The sequence below is a fragment of the Geotrypetes seraphini genome, chromosome 2, assembly GCF_902459505.1.
Source record: "Geotrypetes seraphini chromosome 2, aGeoSer1.1, whole genome shotgun sequence".
Lineage (NCBI taxonomy): Eukaryota > Metazoa > Chordata > Amphibia > Gymnophiona > Dermophiidae > Geotrypetes > Geotrypetes seraphini.
This window is the reverse complement of record NC_047085.1, coordinates 81,857,909-81,872,174: the sequence shown is the minus strand read 5'-3', so window position 1 is coordinate 81,872,174 and position 14,266 is coordinate 81,857,909. Positions and strand designations below refer to the sequence as shown.

General features: G+C 43.2%; 1 protein-coding gene across 4 annotated transcripts in view; it reads left to right on the top strand.

Annotated features, from left to right (window-relative positions):
- Positions 1 to 14,266, top strand: part of OSGIN2 (oxidative stress induced growth inhibitor family member 2) — an 81,888-nt gene that overhangs the window by 4,724 nt on the left and 62,898 nt on the right. The window lies entirely within an intron of this gene.

The following is a 14,266-nucleotide window of genomic DNA, read 5'->3' as shown; positions in this document are numbered from 1 at the left end:
ACCATATTTCAGTAATTTGTGTATTTTTGCATAATTTCCTAGAAATTTCAGGTAGGTAAATAACAAATTACCCAAAATTTAAAGCTAGATGTAGTTTTTCCACATGAAATTACCATTATTACCATTAGTGCTTTTTAAAATTGACATCCCCAAAATTGATATACCCTACTACTTAATCATCCCCCACAGCTACCCACCTCCCATGGGGGTATATGAAAGTCAATTTATTCTTCTCGTGTGCATTTCAAGTTATTTCACAATTTTTTGTGCACTACTTTGAAAATCTTACTGAAGTTAGGATTGTGGTTTTGAAATATATATATACTTTTTAAAATAATGAGTGAATTAAGTCCTTGAATCCTTTTACAAAGCTGCAGTAGAAAGTGGCTGATTTTGGCCAGCACTAGTGTTGCCATTAGAGCGTGCTCTAAAGATCAAACCCCCCTCCCTCCCTCTTTTATAAAACCATGTAGGAGGTTTTTAGCACCAGCCAGTATGCTGAATTCTCTGCACTGTTCCGACACTCATAGGAACTCTATGATTGTCGGAGCAGTGCTAAAAACCTCTTTCATGGTTTTGTAAAAGGGAGGGGGGCAATCGGTAATAATAAGGAGGAAAAAGCCTCAGACGTCCCAGGGCATAAAGTTGTATCAACTAAGGGCTCCTTTTACTAAGCTGCGCTAGTAGTTTTAGTGCGTACTGCATTGCCGTGCATGTTAGATGCTAACGCCAGCATTGAGCTGGCATTAGTTCTTGGCGCGTAGAATGGGGTTAGCGCGTGGCAATGCAGCACGCGCTAAAAACGTTAGCGCACCTTAGTAAAATTTGCTTGCCTCTGTTTCAAAACCTTAACAGGCTCTTCCCCTATCTACCTGTCCGATCATTTTGAATTTTCAGGCCCCTCCCGCACACGTAATGCCTACCTGTTTGCCTTCCCGTCCTTAAAGGGCTACATCTACAAGAGATTCCTTGATAGATCTCTGTCATTCCAAGCAGGCAAATGGAATAAATATCTAACCACCCTCATTTCAAATTCACCCTCCTACAAAACTTTCAGGAAATCAATTAAAACCTATCTTTTTGATAAATTTCTCTGACTCCCTCCCTGCCTTGTATCCCTGATATGCCTCTGGATATACCTGATTAATCCCAACTTGCTAAGCAAATCTGAATGTCTTGTATGTAACATCGCTGTCTGTGTAGTCTCTTCCTCTGTAAACCGCTCTGAACTGTTGTGGTACTGCGGTATACAAAAATAAAGTTATTATTATTATTATTATTTTTATTATTTATTTATAAGTTTTCATTATAACATACCAAGAGAAAAACACTTGTACAGAAAGTGAATTAGTTTGAATACAATTCCATAAAGAGTAAATCATATCTCAATACAATTTACAAAGAAAAATTTAAAGAAAACTTTGACTAATTCTCTCATGTCCTCAATCTAGGATTCAAAGATTACATATAGATGAAAAATAAAGAAAATTGTTCAACAATTTAGCAAGATCTGATACAGATAGCGCTGGGGAAGGAGCTTCTTCTAAAATTATTGAGCACTTGATTTTCCTTCATCCAAGCGGGACATTGCCAAAAAAGCACTTAATTGTTGAGGTTCAAAGAAAACATATTTGACTGACCGTTGGCAAATTATACACTTGCGAGGATGTCTTAAACAAAATGTTGCCCCCAGTGAAGTGACTCCTGGTCTCAAGAAAAGAAATTCTCTATGTTGCTTTTGAGTTTCCCTTGAAAGATCAGGAAACATTTGAATTTTACATCCAAGAAATTCTTTCAGTTTATTTTTAAAGAAAAGCCTCAATAACCACATTTTATCAATTGAGAGAGCTACTGTTATTATCATTGTAGATGGTATTGCTATATCTCTATCTGATGTTTCCAAAATTTCTGATAAATTTAATGAAGCTTAATTGGTCATTTTAATCTGTTGCTGATTCCTTCCTTTATTAGGCAAATAGTAAACTTGGGAAAAAGGTGGTAATGTTTCCTCTGGAATTTGTAAGATTTCCACTAGATATCTCCTAAGCATCTCCCTAGGAGTCACTATTGTTAATCTTGTAAAATTAATTAATCTTAGATTATTATTTCTTGCGTTGTTCTCAAGTATCTCTAACTTCTTCCTAAGATTCACTTGATCCTTAACAAGGGATTGTTGTACTTGTTTAGTTAATAATAAGTCTTGGTCAAGCTTTTGAACTGTAGATTTTGAAACTGACAGATCCTCTTTTAATACCTGGAGCTCTTTAATATGTTGAATCAATTTTGCTTCAACATATTGGAAGTTGGGGCTTATAGTCTTTGTAAAATTTGTAATTAAATCCCATAGGGACTCAAGAGTCACTTGTGCTGGTTTATCAGGAATTAAGAACTTTTGCTGAGTATAGAAATGCTCACCATCTGTAGATACTGTTTCTTGGCTTTGTTCCGGTAGGATATCGTCACCTCCGGTAGCTGGCGCTCCCCCGGTTTCTCCCACAGAGACACCCTGAACCAGGGGCTCTGTCTCCAAACTCTCCGGTAAACTTGCCTCTAGGGAGAGTTCCTCCCCCATCTCTGGGGTTTCCTCCTCCCCTGGAGAGCTGGTAACACGGGGCTGCGGGGGTGGGGCTCGCACGTCAGGACTGAGCGTGGTGTCTGGCCCAGGAGACGCGACTCTGGTTTTGTCGTGACCAGGCGCTCTCAGTGGGCTAGTTCCCGGCGTTACAACTGAAGTTATCTGCATCCTCCGCAGGCACTGCTCAATGGTGCCAAAGGTCGGGGCATCGTGAGGCACTAACGGCGCTCCTGCCTCTCCTCTTCGGCATCGCTGGAGGTAGGCTACACGAGCCGCAATAGTTGTCAGGAAAAAGGCTTTGAGTGGAGTGGTTCAGATGTGATCCTCTCAGCACTTCTGTACCGTGGCCATCTTGGAATCGTCTGTTATTATTATTATTATTAATAAAAGGAGCCCTAAATCATACACTGTTGCAGGACTATTTTCTTTCATTGGCAAAAAACCTCCTCTGAAACATTTGAAAATTTATACTTTGATATGGCTGGCTGTATTTTTCCAAAATGGTAAACTAGCAGACACCTTTGTGCCGACGGAAAACCAGTTTCACTGATAGCTTCGCCAAGGTCTTTAATAGTGCTGCATCTTGTTTCTTTTTTCATGAACTTCTCCATGGCGGCAGTGAGAATAGTTCATGCTATGTATATCCCTTTGATGACATGATCTTTAAAAATTGAGGACTCTGGCATCTTGGGAGGAGATGGTGTTAAGTAAACCTTTTTCCTGCTTCTGGGCCAGATGGCTGATTTAAAAAAACAAGATTGAAAAATGGTGCAGAAACGTTCTGGAAGTATGGTGGCTGTTGACTCCTTTCACGACCCCAGCCTGTATGTGGAAGCAGTGAGGGAGAGGAGTTCCTCTGCACCCGTGTACATCAACTGCAGACAATTCTTCCCCATTTGTGTTCCTATCCTAGGCCACACCAACACACATCCCCACTGCAGCTCCAAATATACACGGTTCCTGCACACTTTCCAAACATATACCTCCTGTTTCTTGACCCATGCATCATAGTTCCCTACATTGCCACATATACCCTATATCTGTCCCAGGAAGACACCTTCATCACCGATTCATCCATGCCCCTCTGTTGCTGGACCCTATCATTCCTTGCTTCAGGCAGCAGATTATCACGAGCCACTCCAGGATGTTGTCACCTCCCTTTTTATTTGTCTAGTAACACCATTCTTTCCACCCTCACATTCAGTCATCCCTGTTGACTATTCAAAAGTTATCAAAACATTGCTTGGAATCATGTCTCCAGATGTGGTTACTTCTGTCCTAATGTGTGCAAATAAACTTAACCCTTAAGCTAGGGTGTGTTGGGTATGATCTCAATCTCAAATTTATCACTGTACTATACATAGGGCCAGATTCACTAACCTGCCCGATCAGGCCCGATCTGGGCAGGTCCGACGAATTCACAAAAGACAAATATGCAGATGGGGGCGATCAGCCATCTGCCTGCTCGGATCGCTGGTGTGAGATCCCTGCTCATGCGCAGACCATCTGCTTTCCCTGCAGATGGTCTGCGCATGCGTTTTGTGTCTTTTTTTTTTTTTTTTTTTTTTTACAGGGTTTTTTTTTGGGGGGGCCCGACTCCTGCTCCTGTCTTCGGTGGCGGCAGCCTCTTTCCTCCTTCCTGCAGTGTGAGCCCACAGGTTTAAAGCCATAGGGCTTCTGAAGCCCCTGAAACAGGCAGTGAGATTGGGTCAGCAGCGAGCAGGGCAGAGTGCAGGGCGACAATGGAGCAGGAGCGTCGGTAGACAGTAGAAAGGTGTGAGACTGGTCCCCAGCAGTCGCTTTAGGAATTGATTGGCCAGCCCAGTCGGATCAAGAATTTTGGTTTGTGAATCGCTACCTTTCCTACTTTTGAATGTCCCTCCCCTCATTTGCATGCGCAGATCGGAGGATGGTCAGCAGAGAGGTAAGTGAATCGGGCCGTAGGGGAATTTGGTCGCTAAGGGGTCGCAAACCGATCAGTACACGATCGGTTTGCTTTCTGAATCTAGCCCTTAATCTTGCATTGTACCAGAGAACTTCTTTTCTGGAGTTCATAGGGTATAATACAGTACTGAAAAAGTTTGTGAACCTCAAATAATAAAAACTGAAAATGACAGCAGCAGAAAGATACCTATCCAGTCTATCCTTACACACTAGCTTTAGAAACCGCCTTCTGTCCTTGGTGATTTAATGCTTTTCTTGAATTCTGATACTGGACTTATGTCTTCCACATGTCTACCACCATTTTCTTAGATTACTCCTGAGTCTGTACTCTTTCCTTCATCCTATAATTCTTCATTTTAGATCTTCTTTCCCTTGAAAAAAGCCTGACTCTTAAGTATTTATACCTTAGGGGTATTTTAATGTCTCTCCCATTTCTCCCCATCCTTCTTCTTTTCCAGGCTATACTTGTTTCGAGCATTAAATCTGTCTGTTGACAGTAGTTTTCCTCTGGAACAATTCCATTTAGTTTACCATAAACAAGCAGAGGTAACTTTTGCCCCCCAAAAAGAGGAAAAAAGGTTGATTAGAATATAAACCGAGGGTTTATTGCCAAGTACATTAATGATCTTTCTCCTCCTCCTCCCCCCCCCCCATAATCTGCCTTCCTTGAAGTGTTCTGTCCTGGTCCTTCCCAGCATGGCAGCCTCAGCTTCATCCTTAGCCCCATCCTGACAGCCCCAACACTAGTTTGATAGCCACAGCCATTGCAGGCCTCCCACAGACCTTCCTTAAGTCCTGGTGGTCTAGTGGTGAGCTGAGACAGAAGCAGTCCCTCCCGCATCCTGTCCCATCCAGCTCTGCTCTACCCTGCTTCCCTCCCGCCTCCATCCACAGCTTACCTTTTATGCCCTGATGGTCTAGAGGTGAACCGGGGCAGCAGACTCGCTGTTCAAAACAGCTGCCGCTAGTTCCTGTGGCAGCCTCGTAGACTTTGTAGTCTTGTGAGGCCTGCAGTGGATCTGGGAGGGGGTGGAGTGATACAGATCCGGGGAGGACTTGAATATAAACCAAGACCCCTGTTTTTGGGCCCAAAAATATTGGTTTATATTTGAGTATATACGGTATGTCCTTTTTGAAGTTGCAGTAGGCCAGTTGGCTTCTGTATGAGTCTGAGATCTCATTTCTTTCCTTATGTATCTAAGCATTTTACTGGCTTTTCCCAATTACCTTTTCTGTTTAGCCACCTTTAAAATAATCAGACTCCTCTCTTGTGTATAGAAGAATCCCCCTTCCCCTCTTTACCATACTGTTCTCTTGGATATACTATTCCTCAAGTATTAAAGGGTAAAAGGGTAAAAAGGTCGTAAATTTGATATGCCATCTTTTTATAGGTACTATCAAAGGGGTTTATATATACTATATGCAGGTATTTTTTTCTGTCCCTTGTAGGCTCACAATCTAAATTCTGTACTTGTGGCAATGGAGGGTTATTTGACTTGCCCAGGGTCATAAGGAGGTGCAGTGGAAATTGAACTCAGTTCCCTAGGTTCTCAGCTCACTACTGTAGCCGTTAGATACCTTTTAAGCTGTCCATGCCTTCCCTACTTCCCTGTTACAGATTTTGGCATCTTCTTCAAAAGGCAAACCTTTCCTGTCAGACTTTCTGCAATCTCATTGAACCTTACCTTCCCATTTCTAAGGGTAAAAGCCTTTTGCTACTACCCTTCATCTCCTCCCACTCAAGTGGCTAATCCATTCAGTCACTTATCTGCACTGTCCTCTATTTTAATAACAACTTCAATCATTTATTGCTCCTATTCTGAGCTTGTCCTTGGTGAACATCAAATAGAAATTTGTAAGCAAGTCTACTTTTTTCCTCTTCGGTTCACACACATTCTTCCCCTTCTCCTTTGAGTTTCACAGTATCCCATTTGCATTTGATTCATCATTACATACCTAAAAATGTTTACCTTTTTTCAAATACATTTTTCTTCCATATGTATCTTTGCTGTTTGACCCCTTTCCTATCTTCTCTTACCTTGGTCAGTATTGCTGTCTATCATTCTTTCTGTTTAGAGGGATGACTGGTTTCTTTTCTCAGAAAACCAGCCCTGCAAGAACTGTGTTTATTTACCTCCTGAAGCTTAAAGATCTTGAAGAGCGAGGAACTCTGGATTTGCTTCATGCTTGCCAGCAGTAATGGCTATTTTCAGGAAGCAAGTGCAGCAGTAGGATGTCAGAAGTAGCAGGCTCCAGCGCCGGCCAAAAAGGGAATGGCTGAGTGGAGAAGGCTTGGCACATGGCCGTTGTAGGGCCCTCGGAACTGCAAACAAGAGAAACGCCTAGGTTTCCCATTGCCAAGTCTTGTGATGAATGGTATACCTGAGGTTACATTTTACAGGGCTTCAGACATACTGGCAGCAGTTGTGGCCTTTCTTCACCTTGGTAATTAGGGTTATTCTCCAAAAAATGCTCATACAAATGGAGTTGGTGGAGAGTAACAAAAATTTGCTAAGTTTGAATTTGCCCATCACTGTTGATAGCGAAGGGCACATGAGCAGAATAAATGCACCGGGGAGAGAAAGGCCCACCATTTTTAAGAGGCGGGCCAGCCATTTAACCAAGGTAAGGGGGAGAGGGCAGGTGTCGGGGGGGGGGGGGGGGGAATTGGCGGTGGCGGGAGAGTGTGGGCATCTTTCCCACTGCTGAGGCAGGTTGGGGTGTCATGGTAGCGGGAGAGATTGGTCATCTCCTACTGCAGGGTGAGGGGGCGTGGTGTTGCGTGGTAGTGGGAGAGCGTGGGAATCTCTTCTGCCACTGAGGGGTGTTGAGGGGGGATGTTTCTTGGCAGCGTGGTGTTTCTCTCACGCTGCCGAGGGGGTGCTGGTTGGCAGTGAGAGAGACAGTGGTGTGTGTCGGTTGGTGGCGGGAGAGACATCCCTCCTGCTGCCAAAGGGGGCTATAATGCAGTCTAAACACATGCCACAATATGCACTTTTTAACAGTGCTGTCACTGAACAGGTACCCACAGACCAGCCGCTGATCTTTGTCGCCAAAAGCCGATGCCACTCTTGAAGAGTGGCTCGGCAATTTTGAAGAATTGCCCATTACAATATTGAAGAGCCCATTTGCATGCCAGTATCGGAGACTGCTAGAAAGTTCTCTAAAGACAGATAAGCCTTTGTGAAACTACACTGCAGCAAGGACTAGGGCCCAGATTCTCAAAGCTTTAAACGAGCTCGCTAAACTGGTTTTCGACGGATTAGCCTGCACGCATTTTAGCGGCGGAATATCAAAATGTTTGTTTGTTTGTTTTTATTGTAAACTGCTCTGACGATTGTATTCAAAGAGCATTTTATCAAACTCAATAAACCATACAGCTCTCGATTCTCCTGAAGCTATGCAAATACTGGTAGGCTGCCCAGCTCATTATAAGCCCTGTCTTGGTTCTGGGGGCATGGAAGAGGCAATTTTAACCCTTTAATTGGCAGATGGTGAAACGGCTGTTTTATGTAATATGATGTTGAATGAGAACAACAGTGCCAAGTAACAGACATTTGGAGATGCAGATCTCTCATAAGAGCCATAGGAAACACATTTTGCGTCTGAGCAATAATGCCAAATAAAGGGTTAAAACATCCCAGCTAAAAATGAAGAAAGATCTTCAATCGGCCCCTCCGATCCAGGTACCATCGCTCCCAAGCTCCAGCTGGGAGAGGAGAAGGGACCAGCTTAACATCCCTCCTCTCCCCACTGGAGCCGTTCCTGGCCCCTCCCACCCACTTTTGGGCCTCTTCAATCGGCCCCTCTGATTCAGGCACCATCACTCCCAAGACCTAGCAGGGAGAGGAGGAAGGGACCAGCTGAATATCCCTTTTCTCCTCACCGGAGCTGCTGACCATGTAGCCCCTCCCACCCATCTTTGGGCCTCTTCAATTGGCCCTTTTTAAGGGCCGCCTAATGTTGGCCTGCACCACTGGCAGACCCCTCACCAAAGGGCTCTTTGTAGCATAGTAGATGAAGGCTGATAAAAGACCCAAATGGTCCATCCAGTCTGCCCAAACTGATTCAGTTTAAATTTTTTTTATTCTTTTTATTTTTTATTGTCTTCTTAGCTGTTTCTGGGCAAGAATCCAAAGCTCTGCCTGGTACTGTGCTTAGGTTCCAACTACTGAAGTCTCTGTCAAAGCTCACTCCAGCCCATCTACACTATCTCAGCCACTGAAGTCCTCCCCAGCCCATCATCAACCAAATGGCCATATACAGACACAGACCATACAAATCTGCCCAGTACTAGCCTTAGTTTTTCAATATTTACTATTATTTTCTGATTCTAGATCCTCTGTGTTCATCCCACACTTTTTTGAACTCCGTCACCATTTTCCTATCCACCACCTCTCTCGGGAGCACACTCTAGGCATCCACCATCCTCTCTGTAAAGAAGAATTTCCTTACATTGCTCTTGAGTCTACCATCCCTCAATCTCAAATTATGTCCTCTGGTTTTACCATTTTCCTTTCTCTGAAAAATATTTTATTCTACGTTAATACCCTTTAAGTATTTGAAAAGTGTCACGAGTGGAGTGCCGCAGGGTTCGGTGCTCGGGCACGTGCTCTTCAACATATTTATAAACGACCTGGAAATTGGTCCGACAAGCGAGGTGATTAAATTGCGGACGATACAAAGTTATTTAGAGTAGTGAAGACAAAGAAGGATTGCGAAGACCTGCAACATGACATAAACATGCTTGAGGAATGGGCCCCGCATTGGCAAATGAGGTTTAACGTGGATAAGTACAAGGTGATGCATGTCGGTAACAAATCTTATACACGAATACAGGATATCTGGTGCAGTATTCGAAGAGACCCACCAGGAAAGAGACTTGGGAGTACTGGTAGACAAGTCAATGAAGCCGTCTGTGCAATGTGCGGCGGCAGCAAAAAGGGCAAACAGAATGCTAGGAATGATTAAGAAGGGGATCACAAACAGATCGGAGAAGGTTATCATGCCGCTGTACCGGGCCATGGTATGCCCTTACCTGGAATACTGCATCTAGCACTGGTCACCATACATGAAGAAGGATACTACTACTCGAAAGGGTCCAGAGTAGAGAATGACACGGTGACAAAATTTGTCACCATTCCCATCCCTGCGGATAACCGCAGGAAATAATCCCATGTCATTTTCTAGTGTCTATTTCAACCTCAGTCCTTCTACACCAGCATTCTTCAAAGCAAAGCTTGTGGGTCAGTGGTTGTGGCCATTCATACTCTGATTCTTCCCTCTCTCCTTAAAGAATGACATGAAGATGGTTTCCCACGGTTATCCGCGGGGACGGGAACTATGATGAATTTTGTCACCATGTCATTCTCTAGTCCAGAGAAGAGCGACTAAAATGGTTAAGGGGCTGGAGGAGTTGTCGTACAGTGAGAGATTAGAAAAACTGGGCCTCTTATCCCTTGAAAAGAGGAGACTGAGAGGGGACATGATCGAAACATTCAAGATAATGAAGGGAATAGACTTAGTAGATAAAGACAGGTTGCTCATTCTCTGCAAGGTAGGGAGAACGAGAGGGCACAAACGTAAGGAAGTTCTTCTTCACCCAGAGAGTGGTGGGAAACATGTACGCTCTTCCGGAGGCTGTTATAGGGGAAAACACCCTCCAGGGATTCAAGATAAAGTTAGACAAGTTCCTGCTGAACTGGAACGTACGCAGGTAAGGCTAGACTCTTTGACCTAAGGGCCGCCGCATGAGCGGACTGCTGAGCACGATGGACCACTGGTCTGACCCAGCAGCGGCAATTCTTATGTTCTTATGGCTCACATCTGAACAACTGGACATCTTGTTCCTGATAGAAACTTGGCTTCCATCCCCAGATGATTCTAATCAGAAAATTTTGCTCCCCAGAATACAGAACGGTCTCCTTATACAGGAAACTCCAAAAAAGGAGGAGGGCTGGCCATTATGATCAAGGACTCTTTTTAAAATAAAAATAAAAAATTCACAATCCTCAACTCCAGACAAACAGATGACCTAGAAATTCTATCATCCAAATCGACAACAACACATTTGAAAGACCCCCTCACATGCATCCTCTTTTATGTTCTCCCCGCCCAGAAGACTTCTTAGACTTCTCCCCCTACTGTCTCCTACTAGGAGGCATTAATCTACACCTAGAACTCACCCACACACAGACTGTCAAGGATCTCTTCAATTTTTTACAGTCTCGGGTACTCCATCCCCTCACCTTCACCCACTCGCCAGAAAGGAACCATTTAGATGTTATTCCACCATGGAAGTCAACTCAGTATAGCTCTGCAAGACAGGGATTGATCTCCCTCACTTTGGTCAGACCACTTCATGTTTTGGGGTAACCTACTTTGGCAGGAATCCAAACAACACGTTCTCAAGCTAATAAAAACTTATACTACCAGAAGTCATATTGAAGCACCCTCCTTCTGGTCCAAATTCAAAGACTTTAAATAGTTCTTAGATCCGCTAGACTTAAATGCCACCTGGGACAAAATCAGCACCGAAGTCTATGACACTCGCCCCTAAAACCCTATGAAAAAGACGGATCCGCGAGTCTGACAAATGGTTTGAAGAGCGCTGTGACCTAAAACTCATAGTCCACTGTCTGGAGAGGACATGGTGCAAAGATCAAACCCAGGTCAACAAGGTAAACAAATGCTCAAAGAAAAGCACAAAGCCTACTACTTCCAGCTGGTGGGTGACTACTCCACCAACACCAAGGATCTCTTCAGAATAGTGTCTAAACTGACTCAACACCACCAAACTAGTCCTAACTTCCCAGGAAGAACCTACTCCAGTCAACAAACTCACTGATTACTTCTGTTTGAAGATCCAGTCTCTCTGCAATAAGCTCAAACCTCCCCCCCCCAAACGCATCTGAGACCTACCCCTATGCAATCTGTGCTCAGAATCACACAGCACACTTAATCTGGGAAATGTTTGCCCCACCCTCTTCCCTGACTTAAACCTGTTACAGAAACTGTAAATCAAATACATCAACGAATTCCTAGTAGAGCACTAAACCCTGATCCCTCTTTGCGTGTCTCAGATGCTCCTCAAGACGATGGATAAAGCTCTATGCATAGACTCATTCAACTTTTACTACCGCTTCCCCCTCCCCTTATTTCTCTAGTCTCCTCCTTTTAGGTCTCCGTATGTATATATCTACCAACATGCGAAAACTGTTCATATGCTTGAGGTTTTTTTGTATTACCTTACCATTATTGTATTTGACTCTGACCTTGTCATGATGAAGAGGTGATAGGCTCCAGAGTAATCTGAGGAAATACTTTTTTTACAGAAAGGGTGGTAGATGTATGGAACAGTCTCCCGGAAGAGGTGGTGGAGACAGAGACTGTGTCTGAATTCAAGAGGGCCTGGGATAGGCACGTGGGATCTCTCAGAGAGAGCAAGAGATAATGGTTACTGCGAATGGGCAGACTAGATGGACCATTTGGCCTTTATCTGCCATCATGTTTCTATGTGTCTAGTATCCTCACCTCTCATGTATAGTCTTCTACTTAACTCCTGTTAACTGCATCAAACTTCACAGTGTATTGTGGTATACAAATAAAATTTTATGTTACGTAACATTATGTGTTATGCCATTGTGTTAAGCTACATGGGTATGATTACAATGTGCTCCAACTTTACCAATCCAACTTCACCAATTCGAAGAGAGGTATTTGGCCAATGAAGCCATTGGGTGGAAATCTGAATACAGACATCCAGGTTGGGATATGTCACATTTAGAAGTACTGTATTTTTCGCTCCATAAGAAGCACTTTTTCCACCCAAAAGTGGGTGAAAATGTTAGTGCGTCTTATGCAGAAAAAATACAATTTTTACGACCCCCCCCCACCCGTCGTACCTTTTAAAATGTCCCCCCAGCCGTCGTACTTTTTAAAATGCGACTTATAGCCTGGTGGTCCAGCGGTGTATCGGCCGGCAGGCGCGTGCTTTCTGCACTCCTACTTGGGCCTGCGCAACTTCTGAATGGCTGCCGTCAGTTCTCGTGGAACTCGTGAGAACTGACTGCCATTCAGAAGCTGTGCAGGCCCAAGCAGAAGCGCGGGAAGCACATTCCTGCTGGCTGATACACTGCTGGACCACCAGGCTATAAGGCGCATTTTAAAAGGTACAACGGGCAGGGGTGCATTTTAAAAGGTGTGATGAGGGCATTTTAAAAAGGTGCAGGGGGATTAAAAAAGGCACCGAGGCTGGAGGCTGGCTGGCTGCCACTATACGTGCCTACCATTAGATGTACCCACTACTGGACATACCCTGTACCCTGTCCCGGCCTACCACCAGAGGGGGAAAGGGTACAGGGCACACCATTTAATTCAGAAAATTTTTTTTCTTGGCTTTTCCTCCTCTACAGGTAGGTGCGTCTTATGGTCAGGTGCATCTTATAGACCGAAAAAAACGGTATTTTGTATAAATTCTATTGAGGAAGAGCTCATTCCATAAGAAAATATATCTGAAATATGTGTTTAAACTTTATTCAATGATGATGTAAATGAATAATTTGACATCGTGGTTCAAATGAGAATTCCATGCTTCTACTAGACTGGCTTGATACTAGTTATACAACACTTCATAGATCTGCAATTTGAATGTTTTGATAGCAGATGGTGACCAAGCATAATTGTTCATTTGGCTTATACCAGGTGATCCATGCACATCAGAATTTCTAACAGAAAAAGTTAGTAGTTTAAATTGAAAGGCTTACTTCCCAAACCCTCTTAGTCCAATGCAATTAATACAGATTTAGTGGGTTTTGGAAATAAGCCCTTTAATTGGATCTTTGCTTTAACAGGTAATCATTAAAGAGAAAGTAAACAAGGAGTGGCCATATTCAATTTTGACTTATGAAAAATCCAATTTTGTGGCAATATTTTGTAAGGTTTCTATATTGTTTAGCATAAAGTTCAACATGGTTCAGCTAAGGAAATCTTGCCTTGTCAATTTGCTTCATTTATTTGAAGGCTTGAATAAATGTTGGTAAAGGTGAACCGATTAATGTAGTGTCCACCTTTCAGAAAGCTTTTGACAAAGTTCCCCATGAGAAATTCCTGAGAAAATTAGAGTCGTGGGATATTATTGGACAGAAAACAGAGGGCAGGATTAAATGGCCATTTTTCTCAGTGGAGGAGGGTAAATAGTAGAATGCCGCAGGGATCTGTACTGGGACTAGTGCTGTCTAACATATTTATAAATGATCTGAAAATTAGAATGACGGGTGAAGTAATTTAAATTTGCAAATGACAGAAAACTATTCAAAGGTGTCAAAACACATGTAAACTGAAAAATTGCAGTAAGACTTTAAGAAGTTAGAAGACTGGGCATCCAAGTGGCAGATGAAATTTAATATGGACAAATGCAAAGTGATGCACATTGGGAAGAATTAAGCCAAATCATAATTACCTGATGCTAGGTTCCACCTTAGGATTCAGCACCCAAAAAAAGATCTGGGTGTCATTGTAGACACTATGCTAAAATCTTCTGCCCAGTGTGAAGTAGTGGCTGAAAAGGCAAACAGAATGCTAGGAATTGTTAAGAAATGGGTGGTAAATAAGACCAAGAATACATATCATAATGCCTCTCTATTGCTCCATGGTGCTACCTCATCTTGAGTACTGCATTCAGTTTTAGTTGTCATATCTTAAAAAAGATATAGAAGGATTGGGTTTTGGATCAGTTGCTCCCTGGGC